The sequence below is a fragment of the Glossina fuscipes genome, unplaced genomic scaffold (genome assembly GCF_014805625.2).
Source record: "Glossina fuscipes isolate IAEA_lab_2018 unplaced genomic scaffold, Yale_Gfus_2 60, whole genome shotgun sequence".
NCBI classification, from domain to species: domain Eukaryota; kingdom Metazoa; phylum Arthropoda; class Insecta; order Diptera; family Glossinidae; genus Glossina; species Glossina fuscipes.
Genome location: NW_023998432.1, coordinates 6,578,908 through 6,594,564, shown reverse-complemented (window position 1 = coordinate 6,594,564; position 15,657 = coordinate 6,578,908).

Below are 15,657 nucleotides of genomic sequence, written 5' to 3'. Positions count from 1 at the left end.
GCTCAATTCCTCTCTTCTTCTTTCTGTTGCTCTCTATAGCGGCTTGCCGCTACTCTCACTAAAGCAAGCAAAGATCCCGCAAAATCATACGATTTTGCCTGATCTTGCAAAAGCAAAAGAAAAAAAGGAATACCGCAAAATCGTATGATTTTAAAAAATAAAAGAAATAAAACAATCATATCCCGCAAGATCATGCGATTTTTAAACGGTACCACAAAATCACACGATTTTGTCTAACGGCATGCCGTTATTGCGATACTTGCGGTTGACATAGACCGACAGACACCCTACCCAAGGTTTGTTCGCGGCCGTTACAATGTATATATAAATAGATAGAAAATCTCGAAATGAAAATTTTATGTACTAAAAAGATGTATGGAAAAAAAAAGCCCAAAATATTTATATAAAATGTAGATCAGTGAAGAAACGGAAATAAAAGCCATGGCCTTGACAAAATTGTTACATAGTTATTGTTTCTAGAGTTAGCAACTATCATCTGAGTTTATCTTCAATTTTTCTCTGCTTAACAGAGCTAAGCAAAAGAAAAACTGGGCAAAGCAGGAAAGAGAAATCGCAATGAAAACGGTAATACTAAAAAAATTGAAGATAAATTAACATAAAAATTACCTTTAAGTTTATAACACATGTCAATCTGAACCAAAATATAGTTTCCTTATAATAAAAAAAACAAAAACTTAAAAAAAAGAGAAGTAAAGGAGGATTTTTAAAATTTTTATGTTATTATTATTATTATTATTCTTATTATTATTAATTTCGCCGGAAAAATAAATTCTAAGACTAAACTCTTAAAAGCACTAGCATCTAAGGCTATCGGCTTTTATTAAAAACTCTAACGCACTTGAGATTCGAACCCACGACCATTGACTTGCTAGTCGAGATTCCTCGCCTTCGGCTACTCAGGTGAATAAGAGAAATATGTTAGTATATTTGTTTTACTAGAAAGAACTTAAAAAAAGAGGAAAAGAAATGATGCTTAAATAAGCAGTCTGTAGGTACCGCTGAGGCGTGGTATTGGTGGGTGTGGGTGTGAGGGAGGGTAGGGGACAGGGAATACGGACTAACGGACCAAGAATGAAACAAGGAACAACGAATAGTACAGACAATGTCCTTACGGACGGACTTACAACAGGTATCTGGTCACAGCTTGTGAGCAGGGAAAAGAAGGAAAGAAAAATAGGACAAATAAATAAAAGGATGGAATGGATTGAAAAGGCATCGCCTGAGCTTATAATTTTACATTTTCATATAATTGTCAACTATGACAGTTACCAATGGCGCCTAACGCGGGGGCCGAATGTTATTATAACTTTACAAATAATTGTCAACTATGTCAATTACAAAATTCTAATTCATGTCAGTAATTTTTTTGTTCGATTACGCTTGCCGTACGGCTCATATATTGAACCACATGAAACGCTCCATACCCACACATGCTCACGTCGGGATTGCATAACGACTGAACTGGAGCACTCACGAGACGATATTTTAATTCTTGAAATGCTAACAGCTCACTATCCCCTATTTTAAAAGCGCTGTTCTTACGTCATATGTTTAACAACGGCTTCGCTAAGCTGGCGCTGTTGGGTACAAATCGTCTAAAATGTGATATAAGATCCAAAGTTTATTGTTTTGAAATTATTTGGCACAGCAAAGTTTTCTGTAGCAGCAGTCTTTTTTAGTGATAATTAAACCAACATCGTATCCTAACAATTTAATCTTTCTCATTAAGAACCAACATTTTTTCTACTTAATTTGTAAATTATATTTTCTTTCCAGTTCCAATACTCTTTTTAATTAATCAATATTTTGTAATGTAAAATTTAACTTTGACAACGGTATTATCTATGTTAACAGTACTTTTAAATTGGATATTGCCAGCGCATTTAAAGTTAACTTTCTCATATATCAAATTAACACACTTCAGTTGGTTGAAAACGTCGCAACTTATTATTGATGTATCACTACCTAAATCGAAAATCGCAGAGAATGTCAGCCCATTTACTTTTATATAATTTCTCTCACTTCTTGAGTCACGGTATGCCAGAGTTAACGCTTACAGACTTAATATTTAAGCTGACATTCAGTGGTTTTGTGACATTCCCTCTTCCCGTTAAAGCAAATGATATTTCTAAACTTGCATTATTTTACTCTCTTTGTCTGCATTTGAATCATTTCTTTGGAAAATAGATTGCACGCTCATTATCTACACTTTCTTTCAGTAGTACTGGTTTCAAAGTTGATGTTTTCTTCTCTGTGCTACGAGTTTTTTCATATATCTTTAGTTTCTCTTTTAGATCATCTAAATCTTTAACCTGATGTAGAATGGCTTTGTTCTTCTCGCAATCGGAAATATCGTCCGAAAAATGTTGAATTAAGTCGTGTTTGCCCAAATCTGTTGGTTTGCCCATCTCCACCAAAGTATGCAGATATTCCCGGTAACTTTCATTGTGCTTTTTCTTGCGGTTTTGCAGCAAACGATGGATTTCTGTGGATGATAATTTTATTCCAAATTTTTTAATAAGAGCCTTCATAAGTAGTGCCCAACTTTTTAAATCTTCCTGAGAACGGGCAAACAATTTAGCTGCTCCTTTCAAAAGTTGTTTGGCATATTAGAACTTTTGCAAATCATTCCAATTCACTGCTTCTGCATTATTCTTAAAATCTAATATGTACTTACGTACTCCAGTGCTATCGGATCCATTAAACGATGTCAACGAATCTTCAATGTTTTTTAATGTGAATAGCCTTGTCTCCTCGTTGGCGCAGTTTTACATTGAAGCAGCTTCCTCATAATCGGACGCTGCACTCGTCGGGTTTAGTTTTTAATGATCCAACAGTCTGGTTTGGAGAACACCTTTACGCCCATTAGCATGTAAACCTAATTCACTAAATTTCGCCTTAATACCTTCCACCGACAAATTTAAAATTTCTTAAGTGTTCATCTTCTCACTTATCCAGTTTAGTTAGATGTTTTGGGATGCCTTCCAATCAGGATGACCGACTCTCAATCCACCCAGATTATCATACCATTCTTAATTACGAGTCTCCAGGTCAAGCCTCCAAATTGTGGAGCTTGCCGCTAATTACTATAGAAGAAAACACATTTTTTGTTGGAAGTGGTGTATTTAAAGAAGAGAAAATTTTAATTACAGTAGTTTTATAAAAATAATCTGTACTTAAACATTGCCAAGCTCTTCATTGATTTATATAGAACAAAGTGACCCATTATAACGAAGTTCACAATGAAGGAGCATTGAGAGGCGAATTATCATTTGAAAAAAGTTACTAACAAATGGAGATAAGGTATCGAATGTATCCAAGACAGCGCGGGCTTTCACGCTCCACAAGAATGATCTGTTGGAGTACTTAGTAAAATTCCATTTGGAGAGGACCGACTAAATTAAGAAAACGATGGGGAAGATTTGTAGAAGGAGAACATAACTCCAAGACTATATGTCGGCTTGTAGCTTTCCAAGATAAGCATAAGGCAGCACAAACATTGCTGGGACCAGGAGCCTCAAGAAGCACCGGTTCACTAACGTGAACAACCACGGATATTAAGGCGAAGACTAGATAGCAAATTCCCGAAGGGATAATAAACCAGATTTGACCATGGACCTTCGGAAAAGGCAGTCCGAAGGGCTGCCATCTCCCGATCTCGTATTTACTGAGGTGGCCAGTTTCAACAAACCCCCCGCACGAGGGGTATCCCCGAAAGGAGATACATTTAGCTGCCGCATAGGTAACTTATTGACAAAGGGAACTAAACTACATCGGATCATACGACCCATTACAATTCATGGAAGAGATGCAATACCTATCCGAAATTTAAATATAAATCCAAAGGAATTACCAAGGCTCATGGCAATTATGCTGCAGGACAAGACACTGGCTTAGTACAGAAAGAGCAATTATCAATGGATCGGAAAGTGAATTTTTCCCCTCGTTTTACCAACCAGGTAATTCAAAAGTCTCGAAATTGAAATCAGAAAAAGAGCGCAAAGAACCCAAGAACCATTGGGCGATTTCTCCACGCCCTGATGGGGCACGTAAGATATTCCGAGCAACAGAATTTAGAGAGGATTTACAGTAACGCGTTATCGGAGTACTTATGGTATACCCGAAGGAAAGATCCCAGAAATCTCGACGAGATGGCCGATGATTTGGAAGGCACTTCAATAGAAAACATGCAATGGGAGAGAGAACAACACCGTTTGCTTGAGCAGGAAAGGCAACCGGATAGGAAACAAAGAGAAAAACTATATTGGAAATGTGGGGAGGCTGGCCATTGGCGAAAATATTGCCATAATTCGCCGATAACATTTGGCTATATTTGTGGAAAACAATTTATTATGAACGTTTTAACATACCGCAACGAGTCGACATATTATTGGGTGTTGACATATTTTTTGATATTTTGGAGAATGGTAAAATCGTCCCATACTAACCAATACACGTTTAGGCTGGATTGTCGCGGGGACACCATGCAAATTCAATTGCATATGTCAAGTGCAACTCATTTCAAATATCTAGCGTTCAACAAAATGATCACCTGTCTGATGCTATTAAAGCATTTTGGGAAATTGAAAGTTTTAAGGAATGTTCGCCAAAATTATCACAAGAAGAGGAGCAGTGTGAGTTACATTTTCAAAATAATTTTACGAGGTTGCCAGACGGACGATTTGGTGTAAAGTTGCCTTTCAAATTATCAACATCTTTATTGAGTAACTCTTACGACATTGCTTTTAAACGCTTTCTAGTACTTGAGCGAAAGTTTGAAAAAAATGAACAATTACGTAGTGATTATGCTAAATTTATAAATGAATATATTCAACTTTCACATATGGAAATTGTACAATCATTTGATTTTTCACAACCACATTACGTGTTTCAAAACCACATCTGGTAAATCTTCGAACGAGCTTCTTATGGTTGGGCCAATAATTCAATAATTCAGTTTACGGTAGCTTTACGGTTTCGATCTTACACTTATGTATTCACAACTGACATAACTAAAATGTATCGTCAAATTGCTCTCGATCCTGATGACAGGCGATACCATTTTGTGTTATGGCGTTCACAAGGCGATCGACCAGTACAGCTATACCAACTAACTACAGTTACATATGGAACTGCATCTGCATCATTTTTAGCCACCCGCGCATTAAAACAATTAGCTATTGATGAACTACATAATTTTCCATTACCTGTAAATGCTATAAACACAAATTTTTATGTAGATGATCTACTAACGGGTTGCAAAACACTTCATGAAGCCATGCAGTTACAAGCACAATTAATTTCTATTTTATCTGAAGGAGGTTTCCCAAGAAGTATGGTGTGAAGAAATCTTAACCTTATAATAATGTGACGCGTGGCAGATGGTAGTCCAAGATAGGCGAAGTCGTCATGGTGAACCAACATCCGTTACCATCGACCAGTTCAACGCAAAATTTGCGCTATGTGGGCCCGTACATTGTTACATCTTACGTTTTTGTCGTAATCATAATTTTGAAAGATGATAAAACGAGTCGTAGAACGCATATATCCGATTTGATAACTCAGATCCTTCATTGGAGCAAAGTCATCGAGAATTGTAGTGGAGGATGCTAGGTGCAGAAGAATTGTAATTTTTTACTAATATAAGGCTAACTAATCCGACTTTTTTTTCATCATAATAGAAGTAGACTGTGAACAAATGTCCAATAATAAAACAGAAGATCACGACTGGCGAGTAGAGCTCCTCACGGACATCGAAGTCACAGGTTAGGAGCTCTATACTTTATAGGGGCATAATTCAAAAAATAGTAGCCCTCGAGTAGCATCAGAGATGCGCAGGGCGACTTGGGAGTCACCGCTAATAATTACGTTCACGGGCGTACAGACGGACTGCGCGTCGTGAGTCGGACTACTCGTATGTCAAATACATAGGAGAGGTGGAATTATCATATCCAAACGTGTGCGCCGCTCGTGAATAAAAAGATCCCAGAGAGGGTAATACGCTTGCTCAAGGAGAAACGTCCGAAAATCAGTTAGTTGTACCATCGCGAAACAAACCGATTGTGCGAGCACAAAGTCCAATGGCCCGTCAGAATCCGGTAGGACAGATACGGAGACAACTGTCGATGACCATAGTTCCTTGTTGGGCAAAAGCCGCAGCGTAATGAGGAAGAAGCTGAATGCCGAGGGTCTGGATGTTGACAAAGTGAAGCGTTCGAAACGCGAGATGGCCTTGGAGAGACCAGCCATTCTTTATCTCCGTTTTCTGCGGTGTCGAAAAGATAAGACCTGTTGGCTCATGGTCACTGAGAATGAACTCAAATTCAATGACCGTCCGGCGAAGCTTTGTCTAGAAATTTATACCATCCCGCCTAGCGCCAAAACGTCTCACAAGCGAAATCCCCGGAGTGGGACTTCTACTTTGATGCGGAGCCCTGCTAGTTCGCTCATAAGAGAAACAGGCTTCATTTTGTTATGTTGTTGCCAGGAGAAACTACAACGCATGTGGATCCCGATGGGCAGAGTTATTGTTAGGCCGACATGGGTGTCACCGCGTCCGAAGACGATCTCCATCTGTCGCAAGCAACCAATAAGCTCCTAAATGGTATCAATTACACGAGTAATCGTACGACGTGCGTCATGGTGCAGAATACATGATGTTGGAAATGGAGCTGCGTCAAGGAAACGAAAAGAAGCAAAAATTATGCTTCATGGCTCGAAATGATTTCTGTTCATACTCAGACAGGGTGTGGAAAATCGTAGTGCTCCTTTTGAGCGATTGTCGTTGTGTTAGGGACGATAAGCTCCATTAATTGCCGTAGTTGACTGATTAAATCCAAGAGGTATTGAAAAAATATTATCACATGTAATCCACGGATTTCGCTTTTTTTGCTGTTGTTGATACATCCAAAGGCAGAAAATATGTGCAGACTGAAGTTTCAAGTTCGTTTTGGTCTCACACCTAGACTTCTTTAGTATACAAATTAATTATATGGTAGATAAATTATTTCCCTTATACCGTGAGTTTAGAGTTATCGCTGTATTAATGACTTTATAAGATATAAGTTGGCCGGAAACCACAAGGGTGAAAGTCAACCGTTTGGAGACGCGTATCGTAAAAGGAAAACTTTCTTTTTGCTTTGACTGCACTACGCAAGTGTTGGTCCATTGTATTCTGATCGACTTGTAGACACCAGGAGGACGGATTTGGTCAGGACTAAACGACCAAACCGAATAACTGAGTCTTTATTTTGCAGAGACGATCTCATTAGAGTTATAATAAACCTTATTTTCATTGTTTCAGTATCTGCATTATCATAAGGACGGCGTGGGTCACATAGATTCAGTAAAGATTATGGGAGTTATTATAATTATTAGAGGAGGTATTTCTATTAAATATTTGAATATGATTGAATAAACTTAAGTACTAGCACATTGTGAGTTATGAAACTGAAAACGAATGCGTTTTTTTTTAGTTATTGTTACAAATATGTCATAAAAGAACGCTTTCAATTGTAGGGGCAGCATAAGTCAAAACAAAGTTAATTATTAACTGAAACTGAATACCTGGACAAACCGGCGAGTTAGCCCAAGCAAAGGGAAAAATGTAAATACAAAAATATCCGATAAGTGAAACTTTCAATCCTTACGATAAAAAATTTCCTTCAGGTTTAATGAAAACTCCTTCTTCTACCAGCTCCGCTACTTTGCGAAAACACGTCTGTAGGAGATGCTGCACTTTCAATAAATTCCACCAACGTTTTATTAAGGGTCCTTTTGAAAGAAGAAACAAAAAACTTTTTGTAAGATTGCGCATCGTATTCGGCTGAGTATAATAAATTTAACGCACTGCAAAGAAAATGGTATGTTCCCTATGCCTAATAAACGAAAAATAAATCATTGATCGATCCAAAGAGCTTTTGCAAATTTGTTAATTCTAAAAAGAAGATCAATTCATTTTTGAGTTACAATAATTCTAATTCCTCTAACGCACTGCAGATTTATTATCTATTCACGGATTTTTTCGAAAGGTGTTATAATGACAATAGGGTCAAAGGCAATTCGTATCCATACCGATAAATAACGCATGACATCTTTTCACACGTCTATGAAGATGACGTCTTCAAGAAATTGTATTCGCTGGAATCGTCTTGTGCTGCAGACCTCGACAATATACCGTCGTTTATTATTCGTTTTTGCGTAGGGGTGCTTTGTACTCCTTCAGCAGCTCTTTTTAATAATTGTCTTAAAAAGGGAATCTTTCACGAAAGATGGAAGCAACCCTATGTTATACCACTTCATAAGCAGCATCCTTGATATCTTATAAGCGATTACAAAGCCATTGTAAAACTTAGTTATATTCCTAAACTGTTTGACCGTTTATTGACGACAGAATGGAACCATCTATTAATGTTACCATCTCACCAATACATTGAAGCTAAAACGCCTTATGTTGCGAACCATGGTCGTATCTACTGACTGCTCCCTACGATTTGGTATAGAAATTTTCAAATTTATCGCTATTGATTTAAATTATGGTTTGCAAAGGTAATTTCTTCTTATGTTTACTACGCTTTGTAATTTTGTATTTTTTTAGTTCTTCTAAATGCTATTGTAATAAATACACTTGAATCGTACGTATTTATTTACATATCATACACTATTTTGCTTTTAAGCTTCTTTCCTTCTCCTCTTTACTATTGTTCTTGCATTGATGTTTTTTCATTTAGTCTTAAATATTACATATAACTTCAAAATTAGTATTGTAAGTGATCTGGAGGCTACCAGTGGTGGTTGGTTAGCGATTTTTACTAAAGTGTTACAAAGATCACTATTTCTGTCCTTGTCTCAGAGTAGTTTTATAGCAAATTTGGAATTCGGAAGTAAGTTCTTGTTGTGCTTTTGCTGTTCTTGCGACACGATGTTGTACAATAAACAGTCATTGAAATATTTGTGATATTTATGGAAGTGATTGGATGCATAGGCGTAAGCTTGCAAAAAATCAAGAAAGTTTTATAAACTGAAAAGACAAGCATAGCCTGAACAGAATGGTGGTGAGTTAATCTACATACACACATGTTTTTGCACATATATTATTATTCGTAAGGCTTGCGACCAAAACATTAAAATTATAGCAGTGATTTCGTAGCCCAAGGCAAACCTATTTTGACGAGGGTGTCAACTTTTCAATAAAGACCTAGCGATTAAGTTGAATAAGTGAGGGAATAAAAGACGACTTTCAAATTGAATTGTATTTAATTAAAATATATAAAAAATAAATCCGGTTTAACATTCAACTTCACAACTCAAAGTATTCTTAAGTAATGAAAATATGCGGATGTCATCTCACTCAAAAATCATCATTACACATTCCGACTCCATTGCATAACTTCACCTTTTACATGAAGTTTGGCCACAAGGCCGCACCATCTCCCTCAAAAGTAGGGACCTTAAAATTCCCAGGGCCAGAGCTTATGCCCACACCAGAAATAAGTGTAGTGTATTTATCCAGTCCAGGAAAAATGCATTGCCATCGAACTTGGCCGAAATTTATACCATGATTTTCACAATTCATAGATTTGTTCGCTCTAACCAATTAAATTGCTCTCTTCCGATGCGGCTACGGAAAATTCTATTTCCACCAATACTTTATCTAAAAACATCTATAACGTGTATATTCCATCCGGAGTCTCTGTGTGTGAAATCCGTAAAGTCGCTTCTATCGTCCCTGTTTTTACCGACGTTGAAATCCACTCAAATGCATTTCCCAAGCATCTGCGCAATTCGGTCTTCGGTAACTTCTGCTAAGTGTTTTGCCTTCCCACATGTGCTTGGAAAGCATAAACTTCCCGGTTAAACCATCTGTCGAGCCGACTTTATAATGCCGCTTATGTTGGCGTCTCGGGCGCACTGATAACGCATGTTCCCACCAAAAGCCGCTCTGCCACTCCTGTCGCGGAAGTCATGAATGTGTCTTAAATTACTCTCAAACTAAAAAATGTATTAATTGCAAAGGTGAACATTCATCTAATTTGAAAACTTGTTCTTCCTATAAAAATATTACTAGATCCAAAGAAGATGAAGCAGATTGTTTAAAGAATTACTTGTACACTTTCTCTCGAAATGCTTATGCTCCCGCAAATAATAGCTTTTCATCCTCTATACCAAGCTTCCCTAAATTGTCTCGCCCGGCTTCTCAACCAACAATCAAACGACCAAACGCTGAGTTTGCTTTCTCAGTTCTAACCAAAAAGATGGTAACTCCTGAAATCCTCATCCCCCCCTTCTAATATCAAATTTTCAAATCCCGAGGCTGTAACACCCATCGCAGCCAATATTTCTTCCGCTTACGAAATGATCACTGACTCTAACACTTGCTCTAACTTATATCAAACCACTGATCGTATTTAAAAACTACATATCAATCCGTCCTCTAAATCAAATTCTCCCGTTAACTCCGCCACACACTTATCTCGCGACCTTCCCATGAGTATTCCAAACCAACCATCCCCTTCGTGTTCGTACTATTATTTTTTTTCGATCAATAATGAAAATAGCACAACTCGATTGCACTAGCATTCGTAAAAAATCCAAGTAACATGAACAGTATCTTTAGGGCAATGGCATCTCCGTGGCTTGTCTTTCCCAAACTCTTCTTAAGTCTCATGATTCACTTTCTATTAAAAATTATAACGTGGTAAGATTTGATCGTATCTCCAACCCCTCTCATGATAATGCTGTGGGGAACCTTATATATGATAAGCCTTCGTTTTCTTACTCTTCTAATTTTGCAAAGTGTGTACCTATCGAAGCTTGTAGCTGCATCATTCACACTTTCTTTGGGGAACTCCTGATCATTAGTTGTTATACTCCACCTAATTGTAATGTTTCTTATTCTGCAATTAACAGGTTGTTTTCTTTCAGATGTGACATGTGTGCTTTAATATGTGGTGACTTAAATGCTCACAATGTTTGTTGCGGTAGCCGTTTCTCCCATTCAATTCAATCATTACTAAATAATGGTGATCCTCTTCATTATGGTTTCGTCTCTTATTGCAGGGATCTTCCAAACTGTACAAATAATCTAAGTTTTCTGAGTACCTGGAGGGCCTTAACGACACGTTAGGAAGTTCTTCCTGTCTAGTCGAAATCGGTCATCATTTGCATTCTATCTATCACTCGCTACCACTCACATACCCATGTGACAAAGTATATCAAAGCTTCATTACTTAACTTTAACCTTCTTTACGAAAGGCGTCTAAAAATTCGTACACTCCTAATCCTTCGTGGAACACTACATATAATCGAATCCCTACTAAACTTAGGCTCGCTGTAAGTAAATGCAAAAGATCTCCTTTTGCAATAAATTTCAAATTTTTGGCCAATGTTAGAAAAGAATATACTTATACTCTCAGGTTGGAAAAACACAAGGATTGGAAACAATTTGTGAAAATGTCAATAGTGACATATTAATCTCAGATCTTTGGCGCACTGTCAGAATTTTCAGAGATATCACTTCCTCTCGTTGTTCCATTCCTTCACAACTCTTTAACGAGCTCTGTGACAGGTTTGCTGGATATAATGTCTCTTTCTAATATTCTCTGAGCTCGATAAAGCCATTAATCTCTCAAAAGACTCAGTTCTGGGTTTATATGGTATTCGTAACAAGCAACCCAAAATCTTGAATATTGAGAAGAATTTAACAATATTCTAATTACCGGCTATATACTTTCTTTCTGGTACGAATTCCAAATCTTCATTTTAAAAAAAAACGAATAACTCGCCAGCTAATCTTAATTTCTACGGATGTGTTGCCTTAGTTTCCACCCTTAGAAACTTTTCCTAATAAGTGTTATACTAAAGTCTATGGTGTCTCGAGTCAAAATCTATCCTCAGCAATCTTTAATTTGGTTTCAGACGTTACAGATCTGCCCAAAACAACATCGTCACTTCTTGGTCTGAAAAAAAGTCAGCGTTTGATAAGAACCACATTGTTATCGCCCGCTTTTTGGACATAACCTCAGGGTTTGATTCTGTCAATATCAACATTTTAAAGTCTATCCTTCTCTCTTTGAAACTCCCTACCAAATTCTTTTACCAGTTGCCTTCCTGAAAACATCTCAGCCCTGCCCTATGCAAACTCTGATCCAGATTTGTGCAGACGATATTTGCTAGCTGCCCTCAACAGTATTTCCTCTGGTCTTGAATCTCTTCAACTCACACTCTCAGTGAATAAGACCAAATGCTTGGTCTTTTCAAAAAAAAAGGGACACCCCATTGTTACTCCTCTGCTCATCTATGGTTCTTCTATCCCGTTTGTTAAAACTTTCGCCTTTTTAGGCTTTGTCGTACAATCAAAAGTTTTCCCAGCAGCTCAATACTGCCAATACTGCCGAACTATATTATCAATTCATTAATGTATTGAAATCCATTTATGGTATTTCTTGGGGCTCCGACCCTCCTTATATGATTAAACTGTGTCTTGACTTAATAAGATCTAACTTAGAATATGCCTGTTCACTCTTACTGGACATCCCAAAGAAGCACCTGCTGGAATTATGCAGAATTAAATAGAAATGCCTTCGTTTGGCTCTTGGTGGCATGAATTCTACACACACACACTAAATTTAGAACGAATGGTAACTGTTACGCCCTTAGAAGAAACATTTCGTTTACTCGCTGAATTTTTATCTAATAATATTCTATATTTTTTAGAATCATCCGGCTTTATATTCTAGGAACTGATATATATATTGTAACGGGTCTTCTTGGGCAGAGTAGAAACTCAGCCACTCCAAGGTTCCTTGCAAGACAATTTATTTAAAACGAAATATTCTGGACCTTCGGGGATGATCTTAAATTTCTTTATTTTATATAAGAGGAGTACAGGGTAGTGTAGAGGCTGGCCAGGAATAGAACCAGCGAGGTGACCCGACTTTGTCGCGCTTTTACAATTTTTTTTTCTGCACGAAGTTAGAGCTTTTTCTTTCACTTTTTTTCGATGTCGCGGAACACTACAAAAAAAAGAAACCGGATACGTTGCCAGTGCCATAGCTGCCTTGGTTTGTCTCCGTATGTAAACACAAAAGAAAAATGGTCCTACAAAGTCCTTCAGGGATGACGACTAACAACTAGCCAGTACATGCCCTATCCGCAATATCAAAAAAAATGTTGCCTTGTGAAATTGTCCGTACACACTTACCTTAGGCGGCTATGACACAAATTGAAAGATTCTGTGTGATGAGCTGTTCTTTTATAGCTGCAGTCTCGCGCGCTTGTCCCATGGCCAACATGTTCTATGCGTTTACATATGCCTTAAGGTACTATACTTAATTGCATGCTTAACCTAGGTTGGCTGCCGTCGCAACCTTAGTTACGACCTGCATGAAACGACTTGTACATAACTTAATACCAACTTACATCTAGCTTATTGCTACGTTTGATCAAATGCCTACTCAACCCGCACTCAGGTACCAAATCGCGTTATTTTTTCGCCGTTAGGTGTATGAGTGCTATGTTTCTTAACCTATGTGTACAGTACTTTGGTTACGCTTATGTGGGTTTATGTGTATTTTCTGTTCATGCGTGTTTATCCATGTTCATATACGTGTGTTTGCGTTTTTGCGTATGTGTGATCCTACGCCTTTATGCATTTTCTACCTATTCCTAAGCTCGTGTGTGTTTATACAGTTTATGCATTGCCATGTGTTCATATGTGCTATATATTTTTATACCTAAGTATTTATATTTTGTATAATCTAACGGTGCTATACATTTTGTGCATTGGTTGAAGATATTGTATGACATAACGGTGCTATACATTTTTGTACATTGTTTCTAAAGTTTGTGCGCTTTCCTATGATCGCATGTGCTTATACATTTTAAAGCATACAGACTTTTGCCTGTTGCTAGAGTCTATGCGTTTTGCATGATCGTGTATGCATATCCCTTATTTTTCTACCTAAGTGTTTATCCCTGCGTGTGTGTTTTGTATGACCTAACGGCGTTTATACAGTAATGTGTACGGTTATATGTGTTTCTATCTTTTACGCTTTTATCCATCGTGTGCGTGTTTATGCCTTCTAAGGCATACAGCTTTCTGTATGTTGATAGGGCCTAACCGTAATGTATATTTCGACCCTTCTCTATATGGTTTTCTACCAGTTTCGTACCGATTCTAAACATATTTTATATTCGTGTGTGTGATCATATATTGTAGTGATTTCCTACAGCTTATATACAGATTCCATACATCTTTTTAAACTCGTGTGAGTGTTCATATATTCCAGTGATCTTATACCGATTTATGCAGGTTCTGTACATATTATACTCGTGTGTGTGTAATGATTTTATGCAGATTCTATACATATTTTGTACAGATTCTATGCATATTTTATTCTCGCGTGTGTGTAATAATTTTATACAGATTTTGTACAGATTCTATGCATATTTTATACTCGTGTGTGTGTTCATATATTGTACAGATTTTATGCACTTTGACCCTTTTATCCATGTTTTGCACTCGTGTGTGTGTATTTATACAGTCTTTGTGTCATGTTAATGTTACATAAGTTTTGCCGTTTCTGCGGTTAACGGTTCCTTACCTTGCGCTACGGCCAGAGGCGGATGATCGTGTGCCCTACCCAGAGGTATTTAGGTTCTCACGCGGACGGAGGAACTGGACTGAAAGTTACTAGGGACTACGGGTAAACATTTTGAGCGGGCGGACCGGTTATTAATAAGGAAGCAAAACGCTTCCTTACAGTATCTTATTCAAAATTCCTCTTGATTCTCAATATTTTCGATCAGTAATTAAATTCCTGCCAGTAAGAAAATCCGCAATTACTCCGGCAGAAGTACACCGCCATTACTCGAACTTGTTGAGTATGAAATGGAATCTTTTTGATGGATCGTTGTTGTAGGCAACGGCATTTGGTTTCCAGATATTAATATAGATGCCTGCTTCTAAAATCGCCCATGTAGCACTATATTTTCGGCTGAATGTCTTGCGATTCTAGAAGCCATCCGCTTAGCGAATACTCAATCTCAAAAAAAATTCCTTAGAGTGTCAGACTCTAAATTTGTCTTATTCGCTTTACAATCATTTCGCTCAGGTAAAACTGACCTCTACGTATTAGAAATCAGATCCTTACTTTATGGTCTCAAGTCTGATACATTTTGTTTTCACTTGCACTGGGTGCCCAGTCACATGGGTATTCTTGGCAACAGCACTGCAAATAAAACTGCATCTACCAAATCATCTTGTTTTAATGACAATCGACAAAAAGCATTCAATTCTTTCAACAGCGTTGGGATCACTCACGTTATGGTCGTCATTTATACTCTCTATTTCCACAAATGAACAAAGCCCCTTACTTTACTATTTCTCAGACGTGACATTATTTGCCTTATTAACAGGGCGGTGTTCAATCACACGAGATGTAATAATCATCTATTCAAAATTAACATAGTAAACAACTCTTCATGCATGTGGGGAGTCTTAAACGTCACCATTTCTGTTCGGCATTCCACACTTCGCAAATTAAGTAAATTCTTCATGACCAGAGCATTCTTGACATTCTACGTTGTCGAATTTTTTTCTTTTTTTAAATCATCCCATCAAGACATAAAGGCGCT